The sequence below is a fragment of the Echinops telfairi genome, unplaced genomic scaffold (genome assembly GCF_000313985.2).
Source record: "Echinops telfairi isolate 266 unplaced genomic scaffold, ASM31398v2 ScPeMD7_7469;HRSCAF=8507_0, whole genome shotgun sequence".
In the NCBI taxonomy this organism is placed as follows: domain Eukaryota; kingdom Metazoa; phylum Chordata; class Mammalia; order Afrosoricida; family Tenrecidae; genus Echinops; species Echinops telfairi.
The window spans coordinates 11,678,243-11,699,975 of NW_022111372.1; positions in this window are offsets into that span (position 1 = coordinate 11,678,243).

Consider the following 21,733-nt stretch of genomic DNA (forward strand, 5'->3'; position numbering starts at 1 on the left):
GTGTCTAGTATTGGAAGAAAGGAAACATTTGATTCTATAGGAATTTAGAAAACTTTGAGAATTTATATTATTTCTCAATAAAAGCAAACTCAATACATTTCTAGAATTCTAAAATAACTTGAATGTAATATTTAACAGTTGTGTTGACACATAATCCATATATCAATCATGATAAAAAGTTTTGCAATCATTACAAACAATTGTAGGACATTTTCTTCTTTTTATAGTCACTGTTACCTCCGTGTTTCCCTCAAACCTCCCTTACCTAAGCCTAAGAAACAGCTGATCCAGTTACTGTCTGTAGATTAACCTATGCTTGATTTCATATAGAGAAAACCTCTATATATGACTTCATATATACAAAATCAAAATAATAACAATGACAATGGAGAGAAACCTCAATAGTAAAGAAAACAGAAAATAGTAAAAAGTGAAATAAATATAAAATGGCTTTAAAGGGAGATCAAATTTATAGTTTCAAATTTTGCCTAACTATATTTGTAGTATTCCACCCTATAATGCGCACTGCCTGATAGCAAGTCAATTCCCTGGATCATAGTAAAATGGGATTCACTGTAGGTGTAATCCACATGGGACCCCTGCAAATATATTTTAGGCTTTTACTTGTCATCAATATTCTTCTGTAAAACCAAGTGTTCAGAATTAATTTCTAATACCATTCTCTGCTCCAGATTTAATTTTCTTATTTACACTCCTTGGCATGCTTCTTCTGTGTGGACTTAGCTGACATATCCTGTAGATGGCTGTTTTAAAACTGGTCTTTAAGACTTCAGATGTTATTCTTTCTACTATTCATGCCCCATCTGGTTTCTTCACGACATATTGCAATAGCACCCATATTTTCAGTGATCTCTTCATGAGGGCCAATGTGGAGGAGGGCCATGACATAAACTGTTCTTAATTTAGGGATACAATTAAATGCAAGCTCAGAATTTGTTCTCATATCTATGGCTTATTTAGGTCCATGGTTCATTTCAGAGACATAATAATTTCATGGAATTTTATGAATCACCCCCATAGGAAATATGGTAATTCTATTGATATTATCACTAATTTAGCCAATGGCATAGAATTTAAAGCACTGTTGAGAAAAAGAAAGAATGCACGCATAGGTCAGTTTTTTAGCCTAAAATACATGGACTGTTGATTTGCGCAGATTAAAACTCAAGTGACTTGAGATTAGTTACATGAAAAATGAGGGTTGTAGGTAGGGCAAAACTTTTAGTAATGCTCATTCACTGAGGCAGGTCTATGCCTGCTGGAATAAAGCATGTCATAAAAAAACAAAGAGTATAAAAATAGCAATATATTTTCATCTTAAATTACCGTTTTTGGGGAACTCTCAAAGAAAGAGATTTGAACCGCAGTTCAATAACTTCTAAATATTTACTTGGGATGTCATCTGCTTCTTGAACTAGAACATTTCAGCTTTAAGCCCCAGAAAGTATTTCAATTCCTTTAATCTGCTATGTGTGTATAAAATCCAGTTTGCTTATTGGGATTTCCAAATGTGATTCTTTCTGCTATGACCTACGAAGGACACTCTGTCCCTCAAAAGGTCAGCACTTAACATCCAGGCTGTGTTTAGCATGTGACCTGGGTTACCCAGGACTGGGAAGAAAATAGTTTCAATTAGTACCATAATGTCAGGCTTATCCTCACATTGGGGATCATAATACTTAATGTTAAGCTTGCTCCCTCCAATAGCAGGTTTTCCTACCCATTTATCCATCTAATGAATGTAACTTTTAATAACACAGTCTTTAGACCTATTCTTTGGGTTTTGGGAGTCACTGATTCAGAAAACTGTATAGAATAAATGACATCACCTCTAGTTTTTAGATAAGACATTCCACTATATTTTCAGTTATTAAGTTGTTTTAAATTATAAATCTATTATGCTAGGTTTAAATAAGAATAATTCAGACCCACAAATTACAGGATAAAACAAAACAGGTAAGAAATAGTTTTTAAAAGATTAGGAGTTAATGCACTTCCAAAGGAAGCTATTAGGGACCCATGGTGACTAGTTGGTTGAGCATAAGATCAGGTGTTCGAACCCACCAATAACTCTGAAGCCTTGAAAAGACTTAAAGGTTTGGAAACCCAAATGGGGCAGTTTCTCCTGTCCTATAACGTCATTGTGAACTGGAATTGATTAGATGGTAGCAGATTTTCCTTTTTAATATGAGAAGCTGTGCAATCTATACAGAGACTACAAGTTGGATCCAGCAAAGCCAAAACACAACTTGAGAAGAGTGGAAAATAAAACAAGAAAATTTAAAATGCACATATATGGAAGGTGGGAGGGCAATTTAGTATTGAAAATGAAAGACTTCATAGCAATTTTCATAAATATTTTGAAGATTTAAATTTTCTTTTTCAAATTACGCAATAAGTACTTCGGGACACATTTTAATATAGAATAACACAACACATCATATAGAAGTCAGTGTATAATTCATGTTAACTATTTCAAAGATGAAGTTGACTCCAATCTTCATTTTAATAAAAAATATAATTTTTCTTTTAAGAGTTTCTGTGCACAAGTGGAGAAGTTGTGTTATTATATAATGAGAGTGGAATATTTTAATTTTAATAAAGGAATTTAAACTCTTATAGACACATTTTGAGTTTCTGGACATAAGAATCCCTGTTTGTTGTACCAAACTCACTAGCAGTCAACTAATTGCAACTCATAATGACCCTGTGGGACAGAGTGGATCTTAGAAAGCCTCATTTTTTTTCTTGAAGCGTGGCTGGTGGGATCTTTGACTTTGTGATTATCAGTGAAACATATAACATACTATGCAGTCATATTTCCTTATTTATTGCACAGTAACACCTACTTCTGGCCAATTTTGAAGATAACAAATTGAACCTGCTTGCTACTCAATTCCTAAAAAAGGTGAAGTGATATTTGGGGGAAAATTCAAAGTTCTTTTAATTTGCACTATTCAAGCATGTCTTTGAATTGAAGGATACCAGAGGAGGTATAACTTGACTGAAATATGTATTACAACACAAACTACTTTAGATAAAAACAAGTACATATTAATTTCCTCTATCTGAGGATAACACTACCTATGCTGATGTTTCATGACTGAGTTGAGTGAAGAGAGATAAATAACCAATATTCTATATCTCAAAAACTAGAGCTGATAGAGGACAATTGGGGCCAATTTTGAATCAGCAAGTAAAATATACTCAAAAACAAATATTTGAGGCACCAAAATGTGTGTTGGCTAATGCTCTTGTAGGTGTGTCTGTGGATTTGGGGTAACCACAGAACCATGATCTATGGCAAGAACTGATTGGTATACTCCCTCTCCCCTCATCATAAGAAAGTGACCCAGCTGAGATAAGGCCTATTTTGCCAACCTTTTTTTTTTTAATATACTTATAAGAGGGTAGCATAGTATTAATGAACAAAGGCAGGCACATCGCCTTATTGCTAGGAAGACAGGATTAGAAGAACAGAACCGAGAACAGAAACCAGCCTTTGTTTTGTTGTTTATTCTTACAAACAACAGTGGTTTTTACCACTTTCATATACTATTTTTTATAAATAAAAGTAGTGGTCTCATACATTATGTATCCTTTTGTGTGTCACTACTTTCACTCAGCATAAAGTTTTCTGGATCCATCCATGTCATGAGGAGTTTCATGGTTTCATCAATGTTTTCTTAGGCATGCACAATATCTCATTGTGTTTACATACCAGGATCACTTTTAAAAAAATCATTTTATTAGGGGTTCATACGACTCTTATCACAATCCATACATACATCAATTGTGTAAAGCACATTTGTACATTCATTGCACTCATCATTCTCAAAACATTTGCTCTCCACTTAAGGCCCTGGCATCAGCTCTTCATTTTCCCCTTCCTTTCTCACTCCCCCCTCCCTCATGAACCCTTCATAACTCATAAATTATTATTTTGTCATATCTTACACTGTCCAACATCTCCCTTCACCCACCTTTCTTTGGTCGTCCCCCAGGGAGGAGGTTATATGTGGATCCTTGTAATTGGTTCCCCCTTTCCACCCCACCCTCCCTCCACCCTCCTAGTATCACCACTCACACCACTGGTCCTGAAGGGATCATCTGCCCTGCATTCCCTATGTTTCCAGTTCCTATCTGTACCAGTGTACATCCTCTGGTCTACCCAGATTTTAAGGTAGAATTGGGATCATGATAGTGGGGGGGCAAAGTATTTAGGAACTAGAGGAAAGTTTTATGTGTCATCGTTGCTACACTGCACCCTGACTGGCTCGTCTCCTCCCCATGACCCTTCCTTAAGGGGTGTCCAATTGCCTACAGATAGGCTTTGGGTGTCCACTCCACACTCCCCCTTATTCACAATGATATGATTTTTTGTTCTGATGATGCCTGATACATAATTCCCTCAATACCTCATGATCACACAGGCTGGTGTGCTTCTTCCATGTGAGCTTTGTTGCTTCTGAACTAGATGGCCACTTGTTTACCTTTAAGCTTTTAAGACCCCCAACACTATATATATTTAATAACTGGGTAACATCAGTCTTCTTCGCCACATTTGCTTATGCACCCATTTGTCTTCAGTGATTGAGTTGGGGAGGTGTGTACGCAATGATATGATTTTTTGTTCTTTGATGCCTGATAACTGATCCCTTCAGCATCTCGTGATCACACAGGCTGGGATGCTTCTCCCATGTGGGCTTTGTTGTTCTGAGCTAGATGGCCACTTGTTTACCTTCAAGCCTTTAATACCCTAGATGCTATATCTTTTGATAACCGGGCACCATCAGCTTTCTTCACCACATTTGCTTATGTATCTGCTTTGTGTTCAGCAATTGTGTTGGGAATGTGAGCATCATGAAGTGCCAGTTTAATAGAACAAAGAATTCTTGCATTGAGGGAGAACTTGAGTGGAGGCCCAATGTCCATCTGCTACCTTAATACTAAACCTAGACATATATGCACATAGATCTATTTCCATATCCTCATATATAAATATATTTACACATGTACATGCCTTTATTTAGACCACTATAAATGCCCTTTGCCTCCTAGCTCTTTCCTCTATTTCCTTTTACTTTCTTCTTGTCCCACTAACATGCTCAACCTTCATTTGGGTTTCAGTAATTCCTCTCAGTTACTTTACCCTTGGTCATGCCCTACCAGGCCTCCCACAACCCCCTCACCACGAATTTGGATCACTTGTTGTTCCCTTATCCCTGAGCTTGTTAACCCCACTTCCTTTCCCCCTCTCCCATTTTCCCCCAGAACTGTTGGTCCTGTTGTTTTCTCCTCCAGAATCTTCATCCAGCCTATCTTATTTAGACAGATCTGCAGAGATAATGACATGCACAAAACCAAGACAGAGCAAAACCAAGCAACAAAATAAAATAAAACAACAAAAAGCCAATGACAAAAAAATAAAATAAAATAAAACACAACAACAAGAAAGAAAAGCTTGTAGTTAGTTCAAGGACTGTTTGTTGCCAGTTAGGAGTATTTTCCAGTCGAGTCTAATGGGAAATCAACCCCTGGCCCCAAAGTGTATTTTTGGTATTCCCTGGGGACTCCGTTGCTCAGTTCCCCTTGTTGTTCTGTTCAGCACCCTTAGTGTTTTGTCTTGGTGTGGTGGGAACAGATTGGGCAGAATTCCCACACTGTGTCTCTAGTGTTGTCCCCTATAGGGCTATGGGTCAGTGAGGCATGTCGTGTCTCATAGTGGGGTCGGCCATATGGTCTTCTCTGTGGATTGGCTGATCTGAGTGGGAATCTCATCATCAAGGCTTGGTGGGCCAGGATGTGCTCCACTTCCTCTCCCTTCATTTGGTCCCATGTGCTCTGAACTGACATGCCCCTCTCCCTGTGCTGCAGCTTTAGTGCTGTCCTCCAAAATAAATTCTTCTGTGGGGAGGGGCAGCTGTCCATGTAGTTGGGATTGGGGCCGGCCCCTCAGACTTCTCCACTGGTTCCCTACTCCATGCTGGCATGTTGCATTCACATCTTGGAGCAAAGGGTTGAAGTCTGGTCCCCTTTTCCCTGTGGAGACATAAACAATGCCCTCCCCTTGGGTGGGTTAGTGCCCTGTTCCCCGCTACCCATTCTTCTTTTTATTTTTTTCCTTACCACCCCCCCTCCTTTTTATTTGGCTACCATATGTATTTACGGATTTGGTCTGGTCCCTATAATACTACCTGGTCCTTGCCATAGGAATGTTTGTGCACAGTAGCTTTTTAGCTATGCCCCTTTTGCATTTTTTTTAAGCTTACCTCAGCAGACTCATGTTGTACTTGTCCTTTTGTGCTCTGGTTACTTTGTTTAGCATGATTTCCTCCAGTTCTTCCAATGCAGCAATGAGCATTATACATTCATCACTGCCTTCTCTGTGTTTGTGTCCTTCCCTATTTCAGATAGTCTATGTATTCCCTGTGACAAAGTTCTCAAGTTGGTCCCAGTTCCCTCATTGATTGCCCTAATAGTTTGGGGTTCAACTTCAAGATCTGTGATCCACCTTGAGTTTATTCTTGTGCATGTAGTGAGATAAGGGTCTTTCTTCAATTTTCTGCAGTTTGATATCCATTTATTCCAGCACCACTTGTTAAAGAGGGCATCTGATTCCCATTTGATATTGTTGGGCCCTTATCAAAGACCAGTTGTCTGTATGCTGATGATTTTATTTCTGGGTTTTCAGTTATTTTCCATTCATACCAGGATTTCTTTATCCATTATTTTACTGATGGCAGGTAGGACACAGGCAGACTCCCTGGAAGACACAGCAGCTGACAAGAAACATGGAGCTACATGAGTTCCCTGAGCTAGAGAAGCTACATGGAGACCCCTGCCAGCACTCAGATGCTTACAATGTCACTGGATCCACAAAACTTCTCATTCACTGGCCTGTGATCTTCCTGTATTTAGCATCATTTCTTGTGTAATTCATGAGTCTGAAGAGGTTTTTATAGATTGGTATCGGACATATGGGCTAATATCGGACTTATGGACTTGATCTGGACTGGGCTGGGATGTTTTCTAAATATTCAGCTGTTCTTGAATGTAAAGCTCTTTCTTATAAACATATGAGTGTCTCCCTGGATTTGTTTCTCTAGTCTACCCAGACTAACACATTCTGTCAATAATGAATTCTGGGATATGAGTTCAGAGTAATGTTAACTGTACTGGTTAAGGTTATGTGTAAGTTTACTGGGCCATGATTCTCAATGCTTTGCAAGTTATATAATGAGGTGATTGGGGTGTTTTGTAATGATGTGACTTGCTAATTATGTAAATCTGATGTGAATACTGCCCATGTTTGCATGGTGATACGAACTTGGAAACTAGTGATTCTTATAAGTAAAAAGGGGGCTGTATTGATTAAGATTATTTGGTAAAAAAAAATGGCCAAAAAGAGGCAAGATATGACAAAAATACCAATTTATAAACTATCAAGGGCTCATGAGGGAGGGGGGAGCGGGGAGGGAGGGAAAAAAATGAGGACCTAATGCCGGGGGTTTAAGTGGAGAGAAAATGTTTTGAGAATGATGTAAAAATGCGCTTTACACAATTGATGTGTGTATGGATTGCGATAACAGTTGTATGAGCCCCTAATAAAATGTTTAAAAATAAATAAATAAATTTAAAAAGAATCCAGGATAGGTAAATTTATAGAGACATGAACTGGATTAATGATCCCTTGGAGGTATGACAGGAGATGTGGGGGGTGGGGGGGTGGGGCGGGGAGGAGAGCTAATAACAATGAGTACAAGAATGAGTAAAATGTTCAAAAATTGAAAAAAGAAAAAAAGAATATGAACCATTTAACATAGTTCCCATTTCTGTGATTTTTAAGCAATGATTTGTTAGATGTCCTTGAGTCAGTTGTGACTCACAGTGTCCCTGTGAACAACATAGTGAAATGGGTAAAAGGAGCTAATTAAATCATATGCTATTGACAAATATTTTACCCCGATTTATTATCATGTGTTACTCTCTGATGAGTAGCTGAGTTATTATGTATTAGTTTAACAAATTCAGTTTTTGTGTGAATTATTAATGGATATGTACTTCAAATTATTTTATTTGTCTTTCCCATGTTCTCTCTCCTCAAAAGCCCTAGCAGAATTTAGAGGTCCAGGTGAGTCTAGAATGCTGAAAATGTGTATCACTGTCCCATCCTAGCTCATTGATAGGTGTGATGTTTTGGACTAACAATAAGTGTATATATTCTGCATTCTTGAGATATTTTTATTATTAAAAAATCTGAGTTTTATTTGATATAAAATTTTATTTCAATATTCTGGCATAAATTATTTTAATAATTCAAGTTAATTCAAACCACTATGTTTTTAATGTGGGAAATATACACGTAACACATATTTGTCATTTCTAAAAGCTTCACATACATAATTGAATGACACGAATTATGTTAATATTTTCAGAATTACTATGAATCACACCCTAACTTTTCTATCCCCTTTAGGAGACTCATTGTGCACAAAGAATTGCTCATGCCTTACCTCTCCCTCATCTCTGTAAACTACTAATAAATGTTGATCTCTATATACTAGTGTGTTCTTGATTTTTCATTATAAGTAGGATTATTTTACATGTTACCTTTGTGGCTGACTAGTTATACTCTGCACAATAGTTTTAAGGTTATAAGTACTTAATTACAAATTTAATCATCTTTTAACTTTTTTTGATTCAGGAAAATCAAAAGTTACTGCAGTTTACTGTATTTGCAACTTAGTCTTATTTTAACAACTAAACACAAACTCTCATTATGTCACATTTTTAAATTTTAAGAGAACCATTTAAAATTTTATTTGTATCTATTTCCCCAGACAAATATTCATAATAAAATTATTTTACTGTAAAAAATACTATGAAACATAATTAAATAATCTATACATATGTATACATTTTATATAGAGAGATCAGTTAGGTGATTAGATAGATAGACAGATAGATAGATAGATAGATTCAACTCAAAACCAACTAAACTTGGTGCCATGGAATTGATTCTGATGCTAGGTTGTAGTGTGTTAATATTAATGACAAGAATATATTTTTTGACATAACTAAGTGTATCACAGGTACATAGGAAAAGAAAATTTACTCTCCATGATATAACAAATGGTAATTATGTTTTACCATCAGGGGTTAAGTATATTTATTTCCTTATCTTAGGCCCAATAGGAGGCATTTGGGTTAATCAAAACAATTTTATCTTCACTGTGGAAAGCTGGCCACAGATTATGGCATGTCTACTATTATATTTATGTATATACTTGCTTTTATCTCTTCATTACATGTTCTTACTAACCCCCCAAATATATTTTACACTTCATACGTAATGAGGAGATATTGTTTAACTAAGGACACTATTTTCATAGAGCATTTTAATCAAATTGATAAATTAACATCATATAATGTAAAATACTGCCTTAAAATATAAAGTAAAAACAAAACGCACTGCAGTCTTCTGAATATCATTTCTTTATTTATTCATACCTATTCTTTCTTTATTTTACCTATCTTTTTTCTTTATCTTTATCTATACTCTTGAGTTCACATATGAATAATTTTGGTTGTTACTTTTAAGATTTTCAGTTATAACATGGCCATATTTTTAAACTACTGTTATTGAAAGTTTAGAAAGCATGCTGGTTTTCTACTCAACAATTCATACATAGTTTGCTTCATGCCATTGATTGCAATTGCCACAACATGGCCTGCTTCTGGCCTGCTTCTGGCCTGCTTCTTCCTGTGGTCTCAAATGGTGGGATAATTTTAAGGTGTACATACCTCACTAGTGTTATTTTTACCTTATACTCACTGCCACGGAGTCATTGCCAACTCATAGTGACCCTACAGGTCAGGTTAGAACTTCCTCCGTGGGTTTCCAAGACTTTAACTGATTATGGAAATAGAATGCACTGTCTTTCTCTGAAGAAGCAGCTGGTGGTTTGGAACTGCTGACCTTGCAGTTAGCAGCCCAAAGTGGAACCATTAAGCCACCAGGGCTGTCTACTGTTTGGCTGAATATTAAGGCAATGTTTTAATTTTCAGATACGAAGGTTGACTAAGGAGCATAGTTTTGGGAGTTCCCTATCTGACAAGTCTCCACCTGACATGTAAATCTGGCATTTGTGTGTGTGTGTGTGTGTCTGATTTTGAGGTCTAACTCACATTTTTTCTTACTCTACTGAACATCTTATAACATGATCAGTTTCAGAACTGTCTGGTTCTTCAGATTTCAGAATGGTGGAGATTTAAGTTTCTCGGGGTCTGTTAGTCCATTGCACTAATTGTTTACATATCTCTTTAATTTTCTTCACTCTCTTCTCCCCCAAATATCAAGAGATCAACAGTTGCACCTCAGAAGGGTGTTCTCAAACTTTGAAGACCTCAGTCAATACTCTCCAAAGTACAATGTCAAATATTGTGTTTTTGAACCATGGTATGCCCAATGAGATTGATATCCCCAGACACTACAGTTCTAAGATCCAAGGTCAAGTGACTCGTTCCATCAAGATGTTTGGTTATGTCTAAGAAGTTTTCAAAAACTTGCCCTTCATGGAAGTACTTTTATTTTCACTTATGGCTATAATCTGCTGACATTTTAGGAGAGAAGCTGACAATTTAACTCCCTATACTCCCATTTGATTTCAATTTGCACACACACACACACACACACACACACACACACATGGCTTTAAATTTAATGGAAAAACTACATATATTTTAGTTCCATATTTCTGTGAACTTTTTAAACTTCCATACTGCTTTGGTCATCTGTAGTAAAAACTATTTTCACATTTAAAGTTATGATAACAATTTACATATTTTTAGAAATTAATGTATTTTGTCATATTCCTTCTTTTGTACTAACCTTTTTAAAAAGCCACAAATTAATTTGCTTCATCAATTTCAAGAATATTCAGTAATTCTGTAAAACGATGTACAGCTCAGTAAAACACCTCTAAATTTTTGCAACAATAAAATCTGCCAGATAAACTATTCCTAAAATTATTTTTATTTCAAAGCAATATTTTTGGAAATTTAATTTTGGGAAAGAATTTATTTTTTTCCTTTCCCTTTTAAGAATCTTGCTACTATAGTTACACATTTCTCCTCTTTTTCTTCTTTTCCTCTTCGTTCTCCTCCTGCTTCTTTCCTCTACCCTTAATTTTCTTTTAAATTTTTCTTTTTAAAATATTGTTTGAGATATATAAATTCAAATGCTACTTAAAGACTTTAAATACTTAATTGACATTTATGATTCCTACTTTAACTCTGGCATTTATTCTGAATCTGTAAATGTATGAACCTGCCAAAATTAATGTAAATATTCTAATGGTTCATAACTCAATATGTTGAAAACTAAGCATATTTCCTTCTTCAAATAAAATAATTTCTTTGGTCCATTATTCTATAATGATACATCAGCTTAATTTATTATGCCATTTTTCTACTGCATACCCATGCTTTTTTTAATCAATGCTAAGTAATTTCTCACACAAAACATTTATATAGCTTCAAAAATGATAACTAAATCTGACAGAATTGTTATGTTAGTCTGGGGTACTAGAGAAACAAATCCATAAACACACATATGTGTATAAGAAAGAGCTTTATATACAAAAACAATTGAATATTTAAAGAACATCCCAGCCCAGTTTAGATCAAGTCCATAAGTCTAATATTAGCCCACATGTCCAATACCAATCTATAAAGTCCTCTTCAGACTCACGAAACACATGTAATGACTCCAAATACAGGAAGATCACAGGCCAGTGGGTTGGAAGTCTTGTGTATGCAGTGGCTTTGTAAGCATTTCAGCACTGACAGGGGTCTCCATGTGGTTCTTTCAGCTCCAAGGCTCTGACTGCCATGAGCCTCTCTCCATGTGTCTTCTCAACAGATGTCTCACAGGAAGTGAGCAGAGAGTGTGTCTCCCATCTCCAAGGAAGAATTCAGGAGTTACCAGAATCCTCAGAAGGAGGGCATGCCCACACAGAGGCCTCAGTGGCTATAACCTAATTGATAGGCTAGACTCCACACCTACATTCTTAATCCTCAAATTCACAAACAATTACATAACTACCACAGACCACCCTTTGTCAATTTGACACTTTCACATAATCCCTTTAGCCATATACAATTTTCAAACAAACAATAATAGAATCATATCTGTACTTAACAGGACAAAACTAAAATGCATGTAATTCAATATGGGCCACTCTCATTTAAACATAGCATCTATAAGTAAACAACACACGGATATTCTATACCTAACAGTTGCAGTTAAGTAACACCTACACCTTAATCCTATAATCCTATGGATATATTCCCCCACCTATGAAAGTTTGTAAGCCAGTCACTTCATGCCTTTATCCGGCCCAGTTTGGGTATCTAATTTCTATACTTCCCACTTACATCAACCCAGTGTTCTGGGGTTGCTCATATTTTTTGATATGAAGAACCTTCATTGCAGTTGGAACCTTGTGAAATCTGCATCCATAAGCAAAGTCAAATCAGGACAAGTTGTCCATAAAGTCTGCAGCATTATGCACCCGTTCACAGGCTCAAATATCTTCTTTTCATCTGGTCAGGCTCTGGTCAACCTGTGGGCTGCCTCACTTAGCCTCACCATGGTGCCCATTGGTTGCCTTGCGTTTGGACCATGGCCCCATCACAAATTTGCAATAACCCAATCCCCCTTTTACTAGGTTGTGAACTTCAGACCAGTCAACCCTCTCCTGTATTCTCCTCTAGTCCCTGTAAACCAGGTCCATGGATGTCGGTGGTCAGACTCAACTTGTCTCTTTCTTGATGCAGTTCTCCCATTTCTGCTCAGGAAGTGTATCTAGGTGGTCATTTAGCAAGCATTTCAGCTTGCCCACTGGCTCCCTTAATGTTCATTCCTAGAGAGGAGTTTTATTCATGGTTTCAGATTTTTTCCAGCTTCTGACAGAAACCACTTTCAAAATTCACAAATCCAAAGAGTTCTCTTTTTTCTTCAATCTGCCCTCTAGGTTAGCCTCTTGAAATGCAAATGTCCTGAAGACTTGAAAACACTGGGTGGGGCTAATATCTTCAGAGCCTTCTTTGTAGGTGTGACCTAACCCATTTAAAGATACAAGTTTTAATGTGGCATGCAAGTGGGCTTAAAAACTCTCTTATTTTCATACTTTTCATTAATCCTTTCTATCAATCATTATATTAACCATAATAAAAAGACGAAACCAGTATAAATAAAGTAGAATCAGATACTGAACTCAATTCTTAGAACAGTCAAGTTCAATCCTTATTTAGCTTATCTTAATCCTTATCTAAACTATTCTATTGATATAAAAATATGGTGCTAGGCTTCTGAGGGTATCCAGCTAGATGCAGGCTTTCTGTCAGTATTTTCACTTAGTAGCATCTCTGAGAAAGTCAGACAGTGATTTCACCCCCTGAGCTCAAAATATGCATTAATCAAATTCATGTTTTGCCATTTCAAATGGGAATAACCAAAAACCAAACAAAATAATCAAAACTTTAACCTCCCATATTCTTTCCAGAAAACAATCCAGTAAATTGCATGTACATATCTGACCTCTAGCTACCCAAAGAATAAACACTACCATGAGGCAGGAGTTAAAAGACATCTACTCTCCTACCACAATTGTAACATATAACTTTAAGCTCCTTTCTTTCCCTAATGCAAGTTCTAAACATGTCTTCATCATTCTTCATTTGGATAATTTGCATTAATGCCAAATTGTTTTCTCTACCATACTGAAAATTACCTTAGTATCTCATTCCTCGTAATAATAGAAAAATACAATGTTCCTATATGCATATTCAAGATATCTGTTACTCACAATTCAGAGGAAATATATGGATTAGGAAGGTGGATGTGTGTGTACAGCATACCCCAGAGATAGTTCTAGTTGGGTTCCAAACCACTGCCATAAAACAAATATGTCACACAAAATTGTTGGTCCCATAGTATGAATAAAAGTTATGTTTACACTATATTACAGCCAAATAGAGACTTGGGGATCTCATGAGTCAGACACTGGGCTAATAGCTCCAAGCATCAATGGCTTAAGCAAACAAGTCATAAAGATGAAGTCATTCACTCCTGCTAAGATATATAGCTTCAGAAAACCTATATGGGACTTCGTGAGTCATAATCATCTGATAAGAATGGTGTCAGTTTATAGTTTACAAAGTGTGAAATAGTATTATGAAAAGTTTGAAATATTTTGATAGTTACCCAAATATGACAAGGAGACTGGAAAAAATCACATGCTGCTGGGAAAATTGTGTTCTTAATCTTGCTTAAAGTGGTGTTGCCAGAAGCCTTAAATTAAGGAAAGTATAATAACATTAGGTATGTCCCGATAAATTTGGGAATTAATCATCACTTTGCATTGGGGTTGATTAAATGATGGTACCATTTAAACCATGAAATCTTAGCATTTGAAGATAAGAATACCCACTCTAGACTCATGAGAAACTTCAGCTGTTAGAAGACAGAGAGCAAGAAGGGTAGGAAGAGTCACATGGGAAACAACGGCCGGAAGTGCAGAAAGTACATCGATAGGTATGTCGTACCAGAAAAAAATAAATAAATAAAAGGAGAAAAGATTATTTCTAAAAATAGAAATGATGAAATGTGCATTATTTTGTGGAAGCTGAATGTAAATGAGAAGAGAAAATCGAGTATTAGATTTAGCAACTGCGAAGGTTTTTATACAAACAGCTTGTTCAAGTGAATCAAGATTGGAAGACATTGGAAGCAAGGTGAAATGAGTAAAACATTTTCCCCCCAGGAGGCTTATCTGCTCAGGGAAGTTACTGAGAGGAGTAGGGTGTCTGAACACTATAGTTCTTATTTGCTTCATATGGGTTCTCATTATTACATGTCTGCAAGGTGATTGATCCAGTAAAAAAGGAATATTGAAAATGTAACACCAGGAGGAAATGATTAATGGAAGGCCATTCCTGACTAAGTGAAAAGAGTACATGTGGAGACTTTATCTTTTATAGGATAAGGAATATTTTCTCTTTCACAGCAAAAGGAAGTGATAGGGCAGCAAGACAGATTTTTAGGGTTGGTGGTAGAATAAGCAGTATTATTTTTTGTTGAGAGATATTTATTCTATGACATGGGAGATCTCACCAGTGACTAATTGTTTATCATGGTAAAATTTAAAAATATGTACAAAAGATATAAAATATTTTTAAAGAACGACTTTATTTTCTCTGCAGCCTTTAGTAAAGCATGGAATTACTACATTTAAAATACAAATAGCAAAAAACATATTTTCAAATTAAATATGGCATATGAAGAAGAGGGGTAGCTTTAAATAATATGCAGAATCATTCTGACAACCAAGTCATGCTAGAAATATTGAACTACAATCTATTGGCTTCTCATTTGTTCTCGCTTTTAAATTTGTTCACTCTTTTTAGGATTCTGCAGACCAAATGCTAGAAAAATCACAGGAAAATAGCTATGGAATTCTCATAAAACTAGTGATTTTATGTAGAGTGGAACACTGACTATTTTCCATCAATATGAACAATGAAATGAATAATGCATGTGGAATAACTTACACTTTCAGTATTATTTTATTTATAATGATTTTGGGTTCAATGATTTCCTACACCTACATTTTAAAATGACATTTAAATGTATATTGCCACTTTTGAAAAACAGGATAGGATGTTGTATTTTGAAACACTCCATTGGTACCCAGTGTTATTTCATCAAACGCTCACTGTTGGCTTCTTTCAAGAATATTTTTGGCCTAAAAATAATGAACAGGTGTTGTGGTGGTTAGAAGCCATGTGGGTGTTAATGTGGCATAGATTTCTGCAGAACAAGAGAAATCATTTTCAGAATTTCAAGCTGCCAATCTACTTAGCTGGCACCTGATTCTAAACGGGAACACCCTTTTGATAGCAGGCATGTTGCCATCAAACAGATGGTTAGGAGTACTGACAGCCAAGTGATCATGTATGTACACCAGTTGTGCATGTTAAAAGCAAGCTGATCACTTAAGAAGGTCAAACAGCAGTCTATTCAGAGCTTCCACAAATAATACTAGAAGAGAGAGCTATTTCTCGTAAGTTATAACAATCTCTTTACTTATGTTTTCCTGCAATTACATGGATAACTCAGGCTAAACATTTTATATTGTAATCAACAAAACTCAGTAGCTGAGCAGATGCCCTCAATTTGGACCAAGTGAAACAATTTGGACTAAGCAAAACACTGAAAGCCAAAAAACTGCATCCGATGCCACATAAAGTGAGTGGGAGTTGTCGGTAAATGATACATAATAGATTCTGTTCAAATATGATGCTTGGTCTGGTAAATTTGTCCCCAAACAGCCTTCATAGTTTCACAAAGTTAGTCTGGCTTATTATTTATTAATTTAAAAACACTTATCACGTTATCGTAACCCAATGAAACAACTCATTTTCAGTCATAAGAGTACATGGGACTAGGGATGTCATTGCTGATGTCAGATGGATCTTGGCTGGAAGCAGAGAACAACAGAAAGATGTGTATTTGTGTTTTAGTGACTATGCAAAAGCATTCAATTATCTGAATCACAACAAAGTATGGATAACATTTACAAAAATGAGAATTCGAGAACACTCATTGTGCACATGCAGAAACCATATGTGGACCTAGACACAATCCTTTCAGCAGAGCAAGTGCCTAGTATATCATTTAAAGTCACGAAAGCTGTGTGTCAGGAAGTATATTTTCACCGTATTCATTCTGATGTTAAACAAGTAATCAGCTAAGTTGGAATATAAGAAGAATAATGAGGATTCAAGATTATAGAGTAACTTGTTAACAACCTGCGATGTGCCAATGACACAATCTTGACCTCTGAAAGTGAGGAGAATGTGAAGCATTTTCTGATAATGGTCCAAGACCACACCCTTCAACATGAATTCAACTCAATGTAAAGAAGTCCCAAATCCTCATAACTAGATAATAGGTAATATCATGGTAATTGAAGCAAGGGTTGAAGTTGTCAATGTTTCACATTGTTTGGATCCACAATCAATGCTAATGAAAGCAGCAAAGTGATGAAAAAATGTATTGCATTGTGGTACTCTGTTGCACAACACCTATTTAAAATGTTGAAAAACGAAGTTGTCACTTTGAGAACTAAGGTGTGCCTTAGTCAAGCCATGGAACATTCAATCACCTAATGTGCATGTGAAAACTGTACAAGGATTAAGGAAGGTCTGAATGCAGAAAGATCACAGGCCAGTGGTTGGGAAGTCTTGTGGACCCAGTGGTGTTGTAAGCATCTCAGCACTGCCAGAGATGTCCACGTGGCTTCTCCAGCTCAAGGCATTAGTGTAGCTCTATGTGTCTTGTTAGCTAATGTCTCCAGGGAGTGAGCAGAGAGAGTCTCACACCTCCAAGGGGAATACAGAAGTTCCCAGAATCATCAGGAGAAGGCCAAGTCCACAGAGAGGGTTCATTGGCTATGTCCTGATTAACAGGCTAGACTCCACCCCTTCATTCTTAATCCTCTCAAATTGATAAATGATTATATAACTGTCACATATCCCTTGATGATAAAATTTTTTATGATAAATTGAATTGTTTAAAATGATAACTTGAAATATATTTTGATTTCTGATGATCGAGTAAGATGATATCCTCAGTGATAAAAATTAAATTTAGAAAAATATTGAAAGATTACATATACATTTATGAATACTATGACACCAATCTGTTGGATGAGAAACTAATTCTGTAAGTCAGATATTAAGACCCTTAGTAAATAGAAGAGGATCAAGCAAAGGGGAAAATCACAAAGCGAAAGGACTAAACCAAGCCAAACGCATTGCCCGTTAGTCAGCTCTGATCTATTACCACTGTGTTAGAGTGGAAATGTCCGTCGTATTTTCTTGACTGTAATTTTCACAGGAGCAGGTCTTTAGATCTTTCCTAGTAGGCTTTGCTGAGTGAGTTAAAATCACCAATCTTAAAGGCTTAGTAGTTAAAACAAAGCTTTTGTGCTATCCAGAGACCTTCGTTAAAAGAAAGTGGTTTATCAAGATGACACAGCCATTAAAGCAGTGGCTTCTACAAGAAGATGGAAGAGAAATCATTTGGTGTAAGAGGTTATTGAGTCCCACTCTCCAAGATGAGATTCAAGGAGCATGAAAGACAAAGTCCACCGCCATCAAGTAGATGTTGATTCAGAGAAACCCTATAAAACAAAGTCGAATTCTTTCTTAGAGTTTTAGAAGCTTTATTTTTTGTTAAACATTTTATTAGGGGCTCATACAACTGTTATCGCAATCCATACACACATCAATTGTGTAAAGCGCATTTGTACATCATTCTCAAAACATTTTCTCTCCATTTAAACCCCCGACATTAGGTTCTCATTTTTCCCCTCCCTCCCCGCTCCCCCCTCCCTCATGAGCCCTTGATAGTTCATAAATTGGTATTTTGTCATATCTTGCCCTGTCTGGGTAGGAAAAAGGGAACCGATTACAAGGAACTGTGTGTGACCTCCTCCCTGGGGGACAGACAACAGAAAAGTGGGTGAAGGGAGACGTCGGAAGCTTTAAATCTCTAAAGACAACCTCACCTTTCTTCTGTAGAGAGCTATCAGCAGGTCTGTACACAGCCCATTATACCTCTAAAGTGCCTCAGGAAAGCATCAATTTGAATAGAGTGCAATAGAAGCAGTGCACTCAGCTAAAACACAGGGTCAGAAGAAAATTTTACGCAAAACAGTTGAGAATGAACTGTATGATATTGACATTGTAGCAAAAGATGCACTTGTTCATGGCAGCTTAGACATAATGGGATGATAGGAAAAAACCTGCATCCAGGGAAAGGAAATATAGAAAGTCACTACTAGAGAGATAAGAATAAACATCAAAACTGATGTTCCAAGAAATGTACACTTTGAATATTGACAAAGAAAAGCAGTGATAAGTGGAACATTGAATTTAAGTTTGGATGTTTCCATGACATTCATGGTAGTCAACCAGGGGCAGTGCAGAATTTATGATATGAGGCTGACCATTATTTTCCTGAGTCAGTATGTACAGTTGAAAACTGCCATAAAACTTCAAATATCTTGCAGGTTTGAGGAGATAGGGGCTGTGCCTGGTCATCATTCAGTTTACCCTGGTGATATGGCATTCTTTCAGGTCATAAATTAATGATACCGACTCACCTGTATTGTCATTAGTCAAGGCCCTGGATTGTGTATGGGAGATTTTGAGGAGATTATAGAATATGCATTATGAAAATGATATAATAATAGTAATGAAGACTGCAGAATTAAAAGAGTTGCAAATAGGAAAACTATGAAGGTGGGGTAGGTGTGTGGCTATCACATCATTTTACTGCTGAAGATGGGCTGCAAATTTGGTCCTAAGAGCCAAATTAAATGTAGACATACAAGCAATTAAATAATTTATGATATTCAGAACAAAATAAACATTCCACACAAAAGAGGAAACAATTTTTAAATGTATATTTCCTAATATTTTGGGCTGAGATTCTCCCCACCCCCCCGCCCCCGTTTTCTTTTCTTTTTCAAAACCATGTGATTGGAAGCTAATCCAGATAGTTGATCACATCAAGTAGTATAGTACAATACTTACAAAGATCAATATCAAAACATTGTCTTCCTTCTTGAACTTCTTGATCTCAGCTCCCCTATACACCCTCCTTCTATTTTACTCCCCCGGAATCCTTATTCTACTTGCTAACCTTTAGGTTCATTATTCCTGGATTTCATATACTGAAAAACAGAAGACAAAAAAAACATATGACAAATATTCAGGAGGGTTACTCCCAGTGACAAAATACATCTGAGATAAAATCCCAATATGAACAGAAAGAGAGAGAAAATGTTGAAAACCAGATCAGATCCAGAATGAATCACAGGGGTGAGCAACTGACAAAGTTTTAACCTTTCAAGTCATGTTTATCATTTTGAGCTCCTGTAGTCATTTCTCCAGTGCACTCTGTTTGGTAACCAGTTTTTCCCTATCCCTCTATTATGGGTAGATGGAAATCACTAGAGGCTTATTCCCTATGTAGATCCCACAAACGTATCTTGGGCTGCTACTGTCACCCGTGGCCTTCTACGAACCAGATTCTCACAATTTAGACTCTGATACTATTTCCTCCTTAGGCTTCAGATTATATGAGTTACAATCCTTTGGTCACTGATGTTGGTGTGAATCTTCCATGTGGACTCAGTTAACATCTCACTTAAATGGCTGCTTGTTTGCAAACAAACATTTTTTTCTTTTTGCAAACAAACGTACACTATTGTATCTGATAGCCAGATACCATCTAATTTTTTCACTATGTGTGTTAGGCAAGGTTTTCTTCTAGAGAAACAAAACAAGGACACTTATGATTCTATATTTATATCTGAATCTATATTTATATCTATAGCTATAGCTATAACTATGTTTATGCCTATGCCTATATCTATAGCTGTATAGGCTTATACGGCGACAAACAATTTAACAGCTAATTAGTTCACACAGTAGTACAGAGGGCTCAGTTAAATTCACTTTGGTGGAACAGTTAATGTACTGGAAGTCCTTCAACTCACATGGACTGCCTGGCAGGCAGCAAACAGCAGGGTGGGTCAGCAACAGTCAGTAGCTCAGGAGCTTAGGGAAGGAGGGATGTAAAACTCAAGCAATGCAAGGCAACACGATCCACCAGCCTCAAGCTCAACTGGTGTATGCTTCAGGAAGACAGTGAAGAAGGTCTCAAAGGAGCCTGAAGATCCACGGGTTGACTTGGACCAGAGGTACTGTAACACACAGGTTGAGGCAGGGAACTAAAGAGAGCTAAAGCAGCATCATGCTTTTGTGATCACCAGAGAGAAAGGGGTGAGCCTTGAAGAGCCATTTATCTCTTGGCCCACCCAATCAAACTGCACCCTGGCTAATTTCGGATGTTCCTATTGGCCAGGTTGGCACAATAAACCTAACTATCACACCACACTTTGCTATACAACCCTTATCTGTGTTCCTTTCCTAAGGAAGAGTATCAAACAGGGTCATGATGTAAGAACTAATTGTTCTTAAATTGGAGCTAGAATCAGGTGTGATCCCAAAATCCATTCCAGGACCTATGTTTTTTTTGTCTGCCTTTGGCTCCCTTTAGGCACCTTCTTGTTCATTAATGGTAGAACGTCTTATCAATCATCTCCCTGGGGCATAAAGATCTTCCCTTAATATTGTCATTGATTAGTCCCTGGTACTAATTTCTTAAAAACACTGTTGAAAGAGGGCTAACTCGATATGCCAATACCTGTATTCATGTGTAAATAATCTTTTTGTGGCAGGAGACTACACTAACAATGGAAGTAGGTTGTGAGGGAAAATCTACAATAATATTCACTAAAAATATCAGTCACAGGTTTTCTGGGATAATATATATCTTCAAACAGCATATAGCACATTTATGTAGTAAGTTAATAATTTTCTGCCTACCAACAGCTCAATAATATTAGTATATCTGTCTTCTACGTATTCAAACACTATGACAATTTTCAATCCTAAATCCTCAGGCTACAAGTGTCATTGAGGTACACAAAGGTGTTTGATCCATTTCATCAAATGGAGATGCGTCCTCAGATCTTTCTGGTCCATCCATAAGAGCATACTGCACATC